Source organism: Schistocerca gregaria, chromosome 3 (assembly GCF_023897955.1).
Source record: "Schistocerca gregaria isolate iqSchGreg1 chromosome 3, iqSchGreg1.2, whole genome shotgun sequence".
NCBI lineage: Eukaryota > Metazoa > Arthropoda > Insecta > Orthoptera > Acrididae > Schistocerca > Schistocerca gregaria.
This window is the reverse complement of record NC_064922.1, coordinates 87,141,150-87,158,808: the sequence shown is the minus strand read 5'-3', so window position 1 is coordinate 87,158,808 and position 17,659 is coordinate 87,141,150.

Sequence of the window (17,659 nt, the reverse complement as noted above, 5' to 3'; positions counted from 1 at the left end):
AGCATCCAGCTGCCGCTGCCCAACAGTACAATGGCAGACAACAATGCAAACCAGCCACAGACTGCACACGGCACAGCCAGTGATTTTCATACAGAGCGCTAAGTGGCGGCGGCGTTACCAATAAAAAAACCTAAACAGCCATGCTCCCCACAAAAAATTTACAAATAGTTTTGGGCAATAAAGATTTGAAATTTTTTTCATAATTACAATAACAAAGATATGAAATGCACACACTTATTGATACAATGTTGGTCAAAATATAAAATTTTCTCACAGTCCATAAAGACAGTCCTGATCATTCATCAAAGTAAAATTGCAGTGTTTTTCTCAAAGTCTGAGTAGTAAAAGAAACTGCACACAGAAATAGTGGATTTCCATGCAGTCTTGAAGAAGTAGTGTTGTCCTTCCAACGGAAAAACAGTGCTGACTCTTGACATGAAGATGGGTAATGGGCCAAAACAGAGCAAACCCACAGCAGAGTCAGTCGAAGTTTTGAAGAATATTAGTACGTAGGTCAACACAGAGTAGACCCATTGTAGTCATGGTAGAGATTATGGTATTTGTGGGCCACCAGAGGTGCAGACCCACTGCAGTCGTTGTATAAATAATGGTATTGGTGAGTCATCAAAGGTGTAGACCCACTGTAGTCCTTGTAGAGATGACTAGCAGCTAACTGTTACGACTGTGCAAGTGTACAATCACCATCGAAAAGTCTTGTGGACTTGTCCGCTCACAAAGAATTTGTTTGAAATGTCCTTAGAACCAGCAGTGCTGCTATCCAGTCCCTTGCTGAATTATTAACACACGTGCAAACACTATCAGTCCCTACTTTTAACATATTGTCCATATACTATGACCAACTGAAATGTGTGCAGTGAAATGTAATTGTAAAATGTAAACTTTCATGGCCGGAACTGTCATGATTAATAAAATTCTTTTCCGGGCTATTATGCCGTGGTCTGATGGATTTCGCATTGTAACCCAACGTTTCGTCCCCATCTGCGGAGGACATCTTCAAGGGGGTTCTTGGCTTCTGTTAACTTCCGAAACACACACTGTCTCACTACTGACTGCAGCAGGGGAGAGATTGATAGATCAGCTGTTGCGGAACACGCTTTGCAGTCAGGAGACCACCACATTTATTTTGATAGAACTCAAGTACTGGCAGCCACAAGCGGATATCATGAAAGGCTTTACAGAGAGGCTATAGAGATTATGAAACACCCCAGGAATTTTAATAGGAAGGAGGAGGGCGTGAAATTGAATGACATCTGGATGCCGGTGCTGAAGAAGATGTGTACCAGTCTTCCGCCATGGGATGATAGCAACAGCGGACGGCGGCAACCGACAACGGCCAATTGCGCTCGCGTATTCAAAACATGTGACGTCACGCCTATGCGCGGGAGCACGCGAAAACAAAAATTTGCTGCAGTCAGTAGTGTGTGTGTTTCGGAAGTTAACAGAAGCCACGAACCCACTTGAAGATGTCCTCCGCAGATGGGGACGAAACGTTGGGTTACAATGCGAAATCCATCAGACCACGGCATAATAGCCTGGAAAAGAATTTTATTAATCAGTGAAATGTAACTTACAAATTACTCAATTTGATCAACTGGTGTCAATTGCAATTTTATAACATAAGAATACAATAACAAAGGTACAAAATACATGATTAAATCATATTAATACAGATAACATTTGTAGTAATACCGACTTTACAAAAGAATGGAAATAACATATACATCAGTGTTATAGGAATTACGACATAAGTACATACATAAAAGATCAGAATAACTTTTCAAACATTAACTTCACACATGAGCATTAGAACAAAACAGAATAAATAATGTGTAAACATCTTTATGAAGTAAATAACATATATTTAATGCAAATTATATTTGAGGATAACAGTATTCCTCATCATAGAGAATGTAGCTTAGTATTAGACGAAAAAAATTCTATGAAACAGTACACAGAGACAGGAAGAAAATAAATACACAAGGGTACACAAACACATAGTGGGATAACACAAAAGGAAAGGACTGAGTTTGTTTTCAGGTTAACATTTGGTACTGCAGTCCAACCCAAAACTTCATTCCATAGATCATCCCTCTTATTTCAACATTTGCTCCAGTCAAAAAAAATCCTATGCAAGCATGCTTTCTGTATTCTGTTCTCATTCTCTTTCAAAAACAGTTTTTCTCCACTGTACTCTACTTTTTTGGCCAAACCATTTTCATATAGCTTCTCAACGCTTTTCTTCCAATTCGTCATAGTTAGTTTCTTATATAGTCTACCCCCTCTTAAGCTAACTTAAACCTACTGAGCTCAGATGCTAAACTAAGGGACGAGGCAATGCAGCAGCACAAAACAATTAATACAAACAGCAATGACAAAAAAAATGGAAATTGGCAAAGCAAGCTACAGTAAATCTAAATTACCAAGCAGTGCAACATTACAACTAATATGAGCCAATGTGCAGCAACAAGAAAAATATATCAGTAGTAAAACTAGCTTAACAGAGTAATACAAAGTGAAATTGAGTAGCACTATGCCTGGCAAACAGCAGCAGCAAATAGAATAACATATATCTAAACATGCAAAGATCAAGCAGAAAAAATATTACACTAAAGACAACAATGCAGATAAGGGAAATGTATATTCACATCTTAATGTCTATATGATTAAAGTGGTGCACCACAAAAAAAATACGACCATGTACTTGAAAAGAAAATTTTGTATGCAATTCCTGCCAAGAGAAATGTCTTTTTGAGATCCTTCGTTTTGTTTTTTAAGTACATCATAAAGTTATTATTTACTGGATCTGTAGGCATAAAATATTTATATTAGTACATCCATTAAATTTTATAGTAACCAATACTGCAGTGCAGCTAGAAACTAGATATTAAACAAAAAAGGCGTGAAAGGTAATTCGCTAGCCATAAGGCATTTCATAATGCAGTAAACAATCTTCCAACTAGCAAGACAATAGACATGAAACGTTACTCATCATTTCATTTCAGTAAATATCATAAATTAAGAACTCTACAGTGTAATCATGTTTTCATGTTTGAGGGTGTCATATTTACGATGCTTTCTACAAAGAAATGTCAATAGCGAGGATGATGGTCTCTTTTTTTTCTGTGCCTCTGAAAGGCACACACTAATGGCTTTTTTTCAGGAGTCTGTCGCGCAGCTGGCCACCCGCGACGCATTACGTGCAGGTGGTCACTTAACATACTTACCGAAATATTTACGACACCAGTTTCCGCTACAGTGGCAGTCTCACATAATAATACTTTCACAGGTTGAGAATTTGCTTTACAAATGTGTAGAAAATAAAATCCTATAAATATAGCAACATCCAAAAAATTTTCGACAACACTGTAATACATTCACGCATGTACACACATTTCATAATTCTTAAAGTACGATTCTTGGTTTCCAACATCCTTTTCCACAAATCAGAGTCCCTAACCACTACTCATTATTCCTTACCTTATTATACAAATACGTATTCGTAGACACTTCTTCAATATATCATCATAATAAATACGTAGCATAATCAAATACCTCACATAGCATCAGCCTATTGATCATAAACATACCGCAACAGCGTAATACACATCGTCATCATAACATGATAAAACCTCAGCCAAATCTCAAAATCGTTGTAGCTTCCTCCAATAATTTCAAAACCTAAAAAAATTCTCTACTCATGTCAAAAGTGTCATCTACCTCAAACGTATTTTAAAAATCATGATCCCATACCAAATACATTATACAAAGCTCTCATAGTATCACAACAGTTCCGAAAAAATATGAACATTTGACAAAGTACAGACCAAATACAAATTCATAAGTCTGAAGTCATCTTAATGTAATTATATCCTCAGGTGTTACGGATTACAGCAATGGAATGAAATGTATCATGGAAATCTTTGTATCATTGTGCTTCAAATATCTTTAAAAATAAATGTTTAAGTACAAAATTAATCACTCAAATACGTGTACGGTAGCGCTAAACTGTGCGTCGCAGTTATCGTCCTCCGAAAGCTAAGTTCTGCAGAAGTCAATGTAGTTACCTCATGATAAACAAAAGTGAAATGCTTTGCGTATAGATATCGTAGTTACTACGCTTATTGCCGTGATGAAGTAAGTACTGTACTGTAACGTACTGTTGTGATACAGAAAAGGCTGTCTCATTGTAGGTATACCACAAACATTACTACTAAAACATGTTTTCCTTTCCAGAAGAATTCAGAAAAACTGTGCAGATATAAAACAGATACACCGCAAAAGCACAATGTAAATTGTGTCACACATTTGTAGCGTCGTGATATAATCGTGTAGCTATCAAAGAAACCAAATGCTAAGTCATCTTTAATCTCACAGAAAGTACTTCAAATGAAGAATGTCTTTTCAACTAAACCAAAATGTTGCATTAAAATCTCATTAACAGTATATGTTCTAAGTATGTAATCCTTATAGTCGTTATGTAATCGTGTAACTAACAAGCAAGAATGTACAAATAACAACACTGTGTCGTCTGTTCACTATAACAATGTATTCGTAATTTCTGTTTAAAAATGTTCCCTAGGTTCTAGACTGGATAGTTAACTTCAAAACATTGTTGCATGTTAACAGTTTCTCAGTGTGACAAAGCATCCTAGAAATGTGAAGTGAAATGTTTTATGGCAAAGACAAAGTTAAAAAGCAAATTATTTTTCAATAAACGGTTTTACATGTGAAATGTGGTGTAAACCTTTACTCTTCCTAGTACGCAGAGTTTCAACTTCAACGCTATTATCATGTGGTATACGTCGGATTCTGTAAGGTCCTTTGTAAACTAGAAAGAATTTGTTTCTCAAGTGTTCCTTCTTATGTGACAATGAATGAGCTTTAATGAGAACTTTCTGACCAATATATAATTTCTTTGCATTTGCTTTACCGTGTAATTTTCTCCTTTTGTCTGCAGCAGAATTTATTTTTTTAATAGCCAAATCAATTATGTCTTTGTGTCGAAGTTTACGTGTATTCGGAAAAGGTACAAGCTCTCTGATTCTGTTCGGTGGTTCTTTATTCTTCAGTACAAGAACAGGTGGTAAAGCTGTGGAGTCATGAGGTATTTCATTCAGCACGTTTTGAAATAAGTGTAAATATCTGTCCCAGTGCTGATGCTTTCTGTGACAATAAAGTCTGCAAAGCTTATTGATTTCTTTCATAATCCGTTCAGACGGGTTATAATGTGGTGAGTACAATGAAATAAAAACAGATTTGATTTTATGGTTACGAAGGTTGCGTGACCAAACAGCAGATCTGAATTGCGGTCCGTTATCTGAAATTACTTTACTAACGTGTCCAACTTAACGTAAGAAATTTTTAACAAAGGCGTTGGATCCAGGGCGTCTAGTGGCTTTACGTAACGGAGTGAAAGAAACAAATTTTGAAGTAAGTTCAACAGCGACTAGAACGTACGAAAATCCATTAGATGTTCTAACAAGCGGTCCCAAGAGATCAACAGGAGCAAATTCTTTCAATTTAGAAGGAATGGTAGGAAACAATGGAGCACGATGCGAGGCAGTAGATGGTTTACAAATAGACAAGGCTCTTCGAATTCTCTTTTCCATATTGTTAAAATAATAAGTCGTTCGAAGAATATGATAACATTTTCGTGGACCAAAATGTGCATAGCTGAAATGAATGTACCAAATGAGCTTATTAACGAAATCGTCTGGAATACAAAGTACCCATAGCTTGTCATCAACAGTGCAGCGTTTGAACTGTATGTTGTTCCTAACCAGATAATAATGCCGAATCTGTGTGTGTGTCTTTTCATGCCATTTACTTTTGATGTCTTTCCAAATCGGATCTTTATCTTGTTCATGAGAAATGTCCTTTAAAGATGTGGTGATGAAGTTTTCAAAGGCGTCTTTCTGAATGTAAAGAATACTGAAATTTTTATCGAGGTTGCTTTCTGTGTTACTTTTCTCGAGCCCAGCCGGTGCGCGTGACAGTGCGTCCGCAACAATATTCTCCTTCCCGGGAATGTAGACTATTGTGAAGTGGAATTCTTGCAGAAACAATGCCAAACGTTTTAACCTGTCATGATTTAATTTTGAAGACATAATAAATTGTAATGCACGATGATCACTGTATACTTTTACGTATTTACCATAAAGAAAGAAACGGAATTTCTTAAATGCCCAAACGATAGCTAAAGCTTCTGATTCAGTAACGGAATATTTTTTTTCAGATTTTGTTAGCACTCGGCTAGCAAAAGCAATGGTTTTCTGAATAGTAATGTAATTTTCTGTGGCTTCTTGAAATAAATGGGCACCAAGACAGACTTTAGAAGAAACTGTGCTAAGGCAAAAATCTTGTGAGAAATCTGGATGAGCTAGTATTGGCGCGTTAAGTAGCGATTCTTTCAAAGAATTGAATTCCAACTGTGCTTGTTCGTCCCAGTTCCAAATAGTATTTTTTCCAGTGAGAGAACAATGTTTTGGTGTAATTAGACTTTGCATATTCAGAAAACGACGGTAAAAATTTACGAGACCTAGAAAACTGCGGACTTGTTTTTTTGTGGATGGAACTGGAATGTCTCTGATTGCTTCTAACTTTTCAGGATCCGGCTGAATGCCTTCAGAAGAAATAATATGTCCCAAAAACCTCACCTTTGACCTACCGAATTCAGACTTTTCCAAGTTAACTGTTATTCCAGATTCTGCAAAAATACGCAACAAACTGCTGAGGATGCGATTATGTTGTTCCCATGAGGCTTCTGTTATTAGAATATCATCCACATATAAGGTGATGTGATGTTTTAAGAAATCAGGTAATATTGAATTAAGCCCACGAATGAATGCTGCTGAAGAAATGTTCAAACCAAAAGGAAGTTTCCGCAACTGATAACAAACGCCGAAACAAAGGGAAGCTGTGTATTTTCTACATTCTGGATGAAGTTCGATCTGATAAAAGCTGAATCTGAGATCAATGGAAGACAACACTTTTACACCATTAAAATTTTGAAGAAGTTCTTCCAACGTTTGCGGCCTGTCTGTTTCAGGAATAATGATAGTATTAATTTGTCTCGAATCTAAGACAAGCCTGATCGATCCATTTTTCTTCTCAACAACATGTAATGGATTGCTGTATGAGCTTACAGCAGGCTCAATAATGCCCTCGTCAAGCATAGATTGTATTTCTGTTCTAACACGGTCCCTATAATGTGCTGGTATTATGTATGGTCTAACACAAAATCTAGTATGCTCACGAACACCAAATTGTTACTGAAATCCCTTGATTGTTCCTGTTTTGTGAGTAAAAACTGTGCAATGTGCTCTTAAAATCTCAAAAAGATCCTGCCTATCAGTGTCATTACAATTCTCAATTGTTTTAATTTTATTCTGAATTGACTCATCAGTTTCAAATATGCCGTCGATATCATCCCTGTCAGTACTTGTAGAGTGATTGTTAGTGTCTAGTTCCATAGAAAATTCCGAATTGTTGTCTAACAGAAGGTAAAGCCGATTAATTTCCTCGTCATTGTTTGAGAGCCAATCTTCAAATTTCAAAGCTATTGACTTACCTTCTTTCTCTAAACTTATTTCAGCATCGTGAAAGTTTAAGATTGCTTTGTATTCATTGAAAGGGTCTACTCCCAATATAATTTCCGTCGACAACAATGGAACAATAAGAAAGTTCATAGAGAAGCTGTGGCTTTGACAAGAGAATTCTAAGTTGGTTTGTTGGCGTACATCTACACTTTTCCCAAAGATTGCACCTTGTAATTTAATCTTACGTAACGGAAGTGTGGGGCAATCGTTCGATTTGTTGCATTTGCTAAAGGCTGTTTCACTAATGACTGAAATGGGACTGCCAGAGTCAAGTACTGCCGTAAATTTTACGTCATTTACTGTAATGTGAATCACAGGATATGCAATGTTGTTATGTTTTACGTCTTGTTCCTGGAGTAAGATGTCCCTAATGTCTTCCATTTTTACGTAATTACTAGCTACGGCAGCTGCTTCGTCAGTTTCAGAAGTACGTTTTGTGGCTGCCAGCGGTATGAGTCATTGCCTATTGTGTCTTTGTTGGCGCGCGTCGTTATTGGGATTTGGAGACCTAACTTCTAGAAATTCACCTTGTCGAGAGGGCCCTGCTCTGTTTGAATCCCGCCAGTTCTGCTGCAATTCAGGTCTGTCGTTACGATCATATCGTCTGTCGTCATGTCGGTAAATTCCATAGTTTCTTTCATGTCGGTCACGTGGTGGAGAATCGTAACTGCGCGCTGGACCGTTGCGTCTAAAGTTATTCTGTCTCCCTTGATAGTAATTATTTTGGTTCCCATATTGTCTGTTTCTCTGATTGTCTCTGTGATAGTCACTACCGCAGAGAGGTGATCTTTCCCTGTAATTTTTACTACTCTGTCAACGGTTGTCATACGGGTGGTGTCTGTTTTGGTCACGCTTTGTATTGTGAGAATAGCCTTGTCGTGTCCAGTTATTATTTCCTTCATCGCGGAATTGCGACGGATGTGACCTGTAATTGCTGTGTTCCTGTTTTCGCGTTCCGCGATTGTCAGTGTCAATTTCTAATTCTTGTAAGATCCCCTGAAAAGCTTCAATGTCGTCTTTGCAACGTCCTGCCAAAATAATATGCCGTAAATGTTCCGGTAATTTGATTAAGCAAATGCCGATGAGTTCTGAGGGGCTGTATGGGTTTGACAGGTACTGATTCTTGTGCAACATGTCTTCAAAATATTTCACAAGAGTGGAAAATTCAGATTGTTCGAAATGTTTCATCATTATGATGCCATGTTTTACTCGGTCTTGTGTAGCTTGAGACCAATATGCTGAGAGGAAGACATGACAAAATTCTCCTTCACTGTGGCAATCGTGAATGACCGATCGCATTCTTACAGATGGTTCATTCTCTAAGTAGCCACACATAAAGTCTAATCTGTGCTCTAGTGACCAGTTGGGAGGAAAACAATGAGATAATTGATGGAGCCACGCTTGTGGGTGAATGTCGTTGCCAGAATTCTTAAATGTTTTGAATTTACGTGTAGTAATGGACAGCTTATAGTCAAAATGATCATGTCGGGGAGTCGCATGTCGGTCATTGTTACGTCGTTTCGGCGGTTCCATCTCAAAATTTGGTGTACCTTGCCAATTTCTTTCGTAATTTCCGAAGCTTCCTGTGTTATTATTTTGTGGTTGTTCTGTATTTCTATGTCCCTCTTCCCGTACTGGAGCGCGAGTGTCCTCTGAAATATGTAATTCTTGTATTACTTGAACCAACTGATCTTGCACTTCCCGCATTTCTCTTTTGTACTTTGTGTTGATTTGATTTTGATTCTGTTTGAATTTTCTAATTTGTTCATACTCTTTAGTGTCAGTGAAGGCTACAGGTTTTGTGTCAATCAGATCATCATCTACCTTTGTAGATAAGTTAGTGAACTGATCTGAAAGTTCGCCTACTTTATCAGATAGTGAATTTATTTCCTCTGTGTGTTTTTCTGAACCAAGTTTCAGAGCGTCCATTTGTGTTGAAATCGTATCTACTGTGTCCTTTAAGTCATAATATATACATATATATCAGTTCATACCATCAATTCTTACAAATTTCAAAACTCCGCCATCTCTCTCCCCACGTCCACCACTGCTGGCGGCTCACCTCCAACTGCGCAACGCTACGCGCTGTTAGCATCCAGCTGCCGCTGCCCAACACTACAATGGCAGACAACAATGCAAACCAGCCACAGACTGTACACGGCACAGCCAGTGATTTTCATACAGAGCGCTACGTGGCTGCGGCGTTACCAATAAAAAAACCTAAACAGCCTACTTACAACTGCTCAAGAAAATAAGACTAAATAAACTTAAATGTTGTAAAAATTGAAAAATCGTAAACACTGTTTAGTAAAGATTGCTAAGCGAAATTTACAGTTTCTGGACCTTATTGCACATCAACGCACAATACTTTTTAAATAAATGTCAATAAAAATTAAAGAAATTTGAATTATAATTTTTTTGTGGTGGGCACATAGTACACCCAACCACGCTCTCCTCTCCTTCCCCCCCCCCCCCCCCCTTCTGCCCTGGTAATGCACTTGTTGGTACGAAAACTGAAACTAAAGCAAGCAAGAATGCTTTCATATGAAGTATTGGTTTTCCGATCTACGTTTCGGTAAACGTTTACTGTAAACAAATTAAACGGCACCCGTGCTCGGACTTATTTTAACAATGAGAAATGAGAATTTTCAAAATTGTAGCTACTTCACACCTGAATAGCCCATCCAGAGGCCCTTAATTGGCGCGAAGCTCGCACGTGACGTCCTGCTGGGCTCCCGGGCGCGGAAACCGCCCCCGCGCCGCGCCGCGCCGCGTCACACGCGCCGTCTCGCAGGCCGAACCCTCGGCACGCCTGGACGCAGCCCTCGACCCGGCATCGCTCATTATGACGCCCTTCCATTACGCACTCTGCAATTAAAGAAACACTCGCGCGCTGCGAACGGAAGCTTTGAGCCGGCTCTGTCAGCCCGCCACCGGAAGATGATAAAAGGGGGAGGGGCGGCACAGAAATTGTTTAAACAAAAGGCTCCCCGCGCCTCCGGCGGCGGCGGCGTCATTAAAATTTAACGCCGAAGGAAAAATGTTTGCCGACGGAGTAACGTGCATTCGGAGCGCATCTGCCGTTCGCCCACACGAGAATCGTGGAATCGCTCTGTTACACGCCATAAGCAATAAAGGAAAAAACGTGAAAGTATCGGCGAGCGTATTGCGCCGATACCACTGCACCCCAATATGTTGGTGCAATAATTTTATTATGACGGTTTCATCACTGTGAAAACATTATTTTATGTGGATATAAATATAAATGCTACCTTATAAAAGGGAGAGCAGAGGACAAATTTTTAACTTGCCATCCACCTTAACATACTTTCAGACAAGAGAGTTTTCTCAGGCGTGCGAAAAAGAGCAAGTCGTGACCTCGTTACTCAAATTTCTCCCGAGATTTGGCGTTAAGAAAACTACGGGAGAGCCAAGTCATGCGCTTGAACTTATTCACGTAATAATGTGAGTCGATCGCCTTCCATTTCGTTCCAATTCGCAACGGGCTAAATCATTCGCACCAGGTTCTGATGATCTTTCCAAGGATGCAGTTGATAAGCATTGGACGCAGGCCATCACCTTGAGAGGTACCCGAGAAATTTTACTTTGGATTTTGTATCTGTTAGGGTAGCTCTAGGTAATGCATGCAGTTTTAGGGCAACTCCGAACTCATTTAGTACGTTTAGCAGGAGCTCCCGGTTTGTGGAATCGTATGCCTTCTTGAAGTCCACAATGATTGACACGTTGCGTTTGGACCATACTGATGTTGTAAATCTGTTCGGCTGCTGAGCGACTTTTTATGAAGCCTCCTTCTTATTTACCTATTTGATGTGCGACTTCCTCTTCTAAACGCTCCAGAATGGCGAGTGAGAGAATTTTATATGTTACCGGTAGCAGGGATATTCCTCGGTTGTCGTTAATGCCTTTCACGTTGTCTTTGTCCTGCAAGGGATGAAGCAGGGCCGTTTTCCAGTCTTCGGGCAGTGTTTCCTCATTCCAAATATTTTTCTGTTTGTTTTTGTAAGATTTCAAGTGATTCGTTTGGGGCATATTTCCACAGTTGTACCATGACTGAGTCTTCTCTAGCTGCTCTGTTGTTTTTGAGACTGGAAATGTGGCGCTTGATTTCATCTTTGTCAGGCAGTCTGGACTCTGGGCACCTGAGCAATGGTTCTTCTGACTCAGCGGGGTTGTGGGGTTCATTACAGTTCAGTAGGTCTCGAAAGTGGTCTGCCAGAATCTGACAATTTTCTTCATTTGAAGTCGCCAGTGTACCGTCCTTTCGCTGAAAGCATAGTCACAGTGGTTTGTATCCGCTCAGTTGGCGTTTGCAGGTTTTGTAGTACTCTCTCATTTTATTCTTCCTAAATACACTCCTGGAAATTGAAATAAGAACACCGTGAATTCATTGTCCCAGGAAGGGGAAACTTTATTGACACATTCCTGGGGTCAGATACATCACATGATCACACTGACAGAACTACAGGCACATAGACACAGGCAACAGAGCATGTACAATGTCGGCACTAGTACAGTGTATATCCACCTTTCGCAGCAATGCAGGCTGCTATTCTCCCATGGAGACGATCGTAGAGATGCTGGGTGTAGTCCTGTGGAACGGCTTCCCATGCCATTTCCACCTGGCGCCTCAGTTGGACCAGCGTTCGTGCTGGACGTGCAGACCGCGTGAGACGACGCTTCATCCAGTCCCAAACATGTTCAATGGGGGACAGATCCGGAGATCTTGCTGGCCAGGGTAGTTGACTTACACCTTCTAGAGCACGTTGGGTGGCACGGGATACATGCGGACGTGCATTGTCCTGTTGGAACAGCAAGTTCCCTTGCCGGTCTAGGAATGGTAGAACGATGGGTTCGATGACGTCTTGGATGTACCGTGCACTATTCAGAGTCCCCTCGACGATCACCAGAGGTGTACGGCCAGTGTAGGAGATCGCTCCCCACATCATAATGCCTGGTGTTGGCCCTGTGTGCCTCGGTCGTATGCAGTCCTGATTGTGGCGCTCACCTGCACGGGGCCAAACACGCATACGACCATCACTGGCACCAAGGCACAAGCGACTCTCATCGCTGAAGACGACACGTCTCCATTCGTCCCTCCATTCACGCCTGTCGCGACACCACTGGAGGCGGGCTGCACGATGTTGGGGCGTGAGCGGAAGACGGCCTAACGGTGTGCGGGACCGTAGCCGAGCTTCATGGAGACGGTTGCGAATGGTCCTCGCCAATACCCCAGGAGCAACAGTGTCCCTAATTTGCTGGGAAGTGGCGATGCGGTCCCCTACGGCACTGCGTAGGATCCTAAGGTCTTGGCGTGCATCCGTGCGTCGCTGCGGTCCGGTCCCAGGTCGACGGGCACGTGCACCTTCCGCCGACCACTGGTGACAACATCGATGTACTGTGGAGACCTCACGCCCCACGTGTTGAGCAATTCGGCGGTACGTCCACCCGGCCTCCCGCATGCCCACTATACGCCCTCGCTCAAAGTCCGTCAACTGCACATACGGTTTACGTCCACGCTGTCGCGGCATGCTACCAGTGTTAAAGACTGCGATGGAGCTCCGTATGTCACGGCAAACTGGCTGACACTGACGGCGGCGGTGCACAAATGCTGCGCAGCTAGCGCTATTCGACGGCCAACACCGCGGTTCCTGGTGTATCCGCTGAGCCGTGCATGTGATCATTGCTTGTACAGCCCTGTCGCACAGTCCGGAGCAAGTATGGTGGGTCTGACACACCGGTGTCAATGTGTTCTTTTTTCCATTTGGGGGGGGGGGGGGTCCTTGTTGTATCTTTTCAACGAGTGAGTTTTCGTTCTTACGTTTCTCAGTTCAAATTGACTTGGCTGTTTGAGTACGTTGAATTTTGTACGTTTCCCAAACAGTTTCCAATTTAGTTGAGTAGTATTGTTTCCATGCACTGAGCGTATCCTTGAGAACTGACTCGCATGTGTCATTCCACCAGGCATACTTTTTGCTCCTTTTGATTTCTGCAACTTCTTTGTCGGCACCCACAAGGCGCTCTATGGTGGTATTTACGTCACAGTCACTTGGTCTTGCCGTTTCGTGGAACTTCGTCACCCTTTGTCAAAGTTTATCATTGACAAAGTGTATAAATGTTTTGGTGGTCTTTCTGGTGTTTGTGGGTATGGGTTTTAATTTAATTGCGGACATGAAGCAACATTTATTTTTTTCTTTACTTTGACATTCATAATTCCAGGGCTGTTCCTCGTGGAGATCGCAACGTGGTCTATTTAGAACTAGAAAATATCTCTCACTAGCATCTGCATCCACATCACAGATCTTTTCCTTCAGTATGGCTGTAACAATTTCGAACAGCCATTAGGCCCGTCCTAATTGTGGTCTTCGCTGGATGGCATTTCTTCAGTGGTTGTTTACAACCATGTAAAGGAAGTAACTTAAATCGTCTGATGGACTGTACTCTTCTTCACTCATTTTTTGGCTATTTTAGTGAACCTGAGCATGCACTGACAAAGCACCTCGCAACTCCTTCGTTTGAAAAAGAGCAGTACTTCAACCTCAGTCACAGTTCAGTACCTTGGCACACAAAAACCAAAGGCAAGATCCAGCCAAACAGTATGGAGTTTCATGACCAGGTATACACGAGTGTTCATGTACTAGTCTAGCATATTATTCTAAATCTGGGATGCTGCAGTGCCTGTTACTGAAGAATACGGCTATGCTGAGTACTGTGGTTTTTTATAGTTCCAACATCGCATCCAGGAATTCCTACGGAAAGATCCCCCTCTTCATCACAAGACGAAAGTTTGCACGGTAAAGGTATTCGTGTAGTCCTGGCTTTTTGTCTCAGCAAGTTTTGAAGAGACACTTACATGAAGTGAAGCGATTCCAGCAAGTGAACATATTCTTGCCGTGATTCACTTAGAAGGATGATGTACTTATCATGGTTTATAATGATCGACACTGTCCTTTTCATACTTCATAGCGATATCACCCAAATGCTACCCCCTGTGGGTTTGGGGGTAAAAATAGGCCCGTGGTATTCCTGCCTGTCGTAAGAGGCGACTAAAAGGAGTCTCAAACTTTTGTGATGGTCCCCTGTTGGGTTTGACCTCCATCTCTCAAAATTTTTCCCAAGAGCGAGCCGATTGGGGAAGGGCGCCTTACTTGGTGCATTGTGTCAATCTTGCATTGAGATCTTTCGCCAGCTTATTCGTTGTTACATGGCAGTCCTGCCTGCTCTCCATCTCTTTGGCATGAATACGTTTCTGCATGCAGGTTCCGCGATGCAATGAGCAGTGCCACTTTCTGCACTGATGGCGACAATGGACTACATGTCACCTAAAATCCAGCACGGTAGCCAGTCCGTTGTGGTGGGGCCGCCATGTATCCTGTTGGCTGTAGCCCCCTGACAACACAGGGAACGCTCTGCTGACGCCTGCGCCGTTAACTCCCCACGTATGCCAAGGAGTAGATGCCCATCTCCCTGGCGCATTGACACTCCCAGCAATGGCTATCCTGCCAGGTGGCCTTTGCTGTGGCTAGGTGGCGCCCGTGGGGAGGGCCCCTGGTCGGAGTAGGTGGCATCAGGGTGGATGACCCGCAATGAAGCGTGGTACATCATCTCTCGCTGGCGGCCAGCTGTCAGCAGTCTCTAAGCGTTCCAAAGCTCACTTTAAGGCTGATGTGTATGACCCCAAATCGTTCCCCTCCCTGGCCACACCATGGGAGGATTGAGAGGCTATGAATGAAAGCGAAAGGTATTCGCCCCGGTATCTCGTTTGTACCAGAGGTGACGGGGAATCGTTTGTATCTGTGAAGCCTCAGTTCTTTGTAGAACATTTAGAGGACAAGATTGGGGAGGTGGAGGGCTTGTCCAAAATGTGGTCAGGGGCAGTCTTAATAAAAACAGCATCCTCTGCCCAGTCACGAGCCTTGCTCGCTTGTACGAAGCTGGGGGATGTTTCTGTTACTATCACCCCACATAAAAGTTAAATATGGTCTAGGGCATTATTTTTCACAGAGATCTCCTTTTACAATATGATGACGAGCTGCGCGCCAACTTAGAGCGACGAGGGGTCCATTTTGTCCGGCGCGTCCACCGGGATCCGAGGGATCATCAAGTTGCCACTAGTGCCTTCATCTTGACCTTCGAGGATGACACTTTACCTGAGAAGGTCAAGGTGATGGTATACGGTTGTGATTTCAAGCCATATATCCCTCCCTCGATGTGGTGCTTTATGTGTTAGAAGTTTGGCCCTATGTCTTCTCGCTGTGCTTCCAGCCTCATATGTCGCGATTCTGGTCGACTGTCCCATCCTGATAGTCCATGCGCCCCACCTACATCAGTGTCAACTGTGGGGAGCACCATCCCCCTTGCTCGCCAGACTGTAAGATTCTCCAGAAGGAGCGGAACATAATGGAATACAAGACCCTGGATAGGCTGACCTAAATTGAGCCTAAGCGTAAGTTTAAACGACTGCATCCAGTATGAATGACGTCCACTTATGCCGCCACTGTAGCTCCTGTTACAATTCCTATAGCTGCACCACACACTGTTAGCTCTCCAAGCCAGAGAACCACACCTGCCCCCTTGATGGTGGGGGGCACTACACTCCCTGTTGCTCTTGCTCCATCTACTTCAGGAGCAACACCCCCCAACCATCAGGGACATCAGTTCCCCCTTCCCAGCCGGAGAAGCGTAAGACTTCTTCGGCTCCTCTGGCCAGGAAGGAGTCCCTTGGGGACCTCCCTTCGTAAGTTCCAACCGGTACAAAAGCAGACAGCCGCAAGTGGCTCAAACAACCACCAGTCCCTTGTCATAGGGCCTCACGGTCATCGTGCGTCCCTGAGACTGACGCAGTGAAGCCCTCCCAGCCTGAACCACCGAAGGCAGAGCGAAGTAAGCTGAAAAAGGAAAAGGTACCCAAGAATCCCGACATTGCGGTGGCACCAGTCACACTGCTTCCAACAAGCTCAGCGTCTGAGGACGAGGTCGAGATTCTGGCGTCTGCTGAAGACCTGGATCGCGCCGGTCCCTCAGACGCCATGGATGTCACTCGTGCAGGTTCTGAATCGGTGGCAGCGAGTGAACAAGCGCTGTAACTTGCCTTCCTAGTCCCTTCACACCTTCTCAGCCATGGACAATTTCATACTCCAGTGGAGCTACAGTGGTGCTTTCCACCATCTAGCTGAGCTCCGACAACTTATCAGCCTTCACCCTTTCTTCTGCATTACTATTCAGGAAACTTGGTTTCCAGCTATGTGAATCCCCGCCCTCCGTGGCTATTGGGGTTATTATAAGAAATCGGCAGCTTATGGAAGGGTTTCTGGTGGCGTCTGCATTTATGTCCTTAACTCTCTTCACAGTGAGTCTGTCCCTCTACAAACACATTTAGAGGCTGTCGCTGTTCGGGTGTGGACGCCACAGGCTGTTACCGTCTGCAATCTTTACCTTCCATTGGATGATGATGTTGCGCAGCATGTCCTGGCTGCGCTGATAACCCAATTACCGCCCCCTGTCCTGTTACTGGGCGACTTGAACGCCGATAACCCTCTGTGTGGTGGGTCGGTGGCGACAGGTCGAAGCGCCACAATTGAGCATTTATTGGCACAGCTCGATCTTTCGCTTTTAAATGATGGTTCCTTCACACATTTCAGCGTGGCGCATGGCACCTTTCGATCTGCAGCCCTAGCCTCTTACCGTCTGTCGACTGGAGTGTGCATGACGACCTGTGTGGTAGCGACCACTTTCCGATCTTTCTGTCGCTGCCACAGCGTCAGTCTTCTGGGCGGCCTCGCAGGTGGACCAAGAATAAAGCTGACTGGGACTTGAGCGTCACAAGCGACATCCCTCCATCAGACACCTTATCGCCTTCAAACAGCTGCGAGCGCGAGCCCGCCGCCTTATCCGCCAACGCCAGCAGGAGTGTTGGGAGCGGTATGTGTCCACCATTGGCATCCATGTCACTCCATCGTAGGTCTGGGCCAAGATTTGACGCGTCTGTGGCTATCGGATCTCTGTCATTTTCCCTGCGCTCT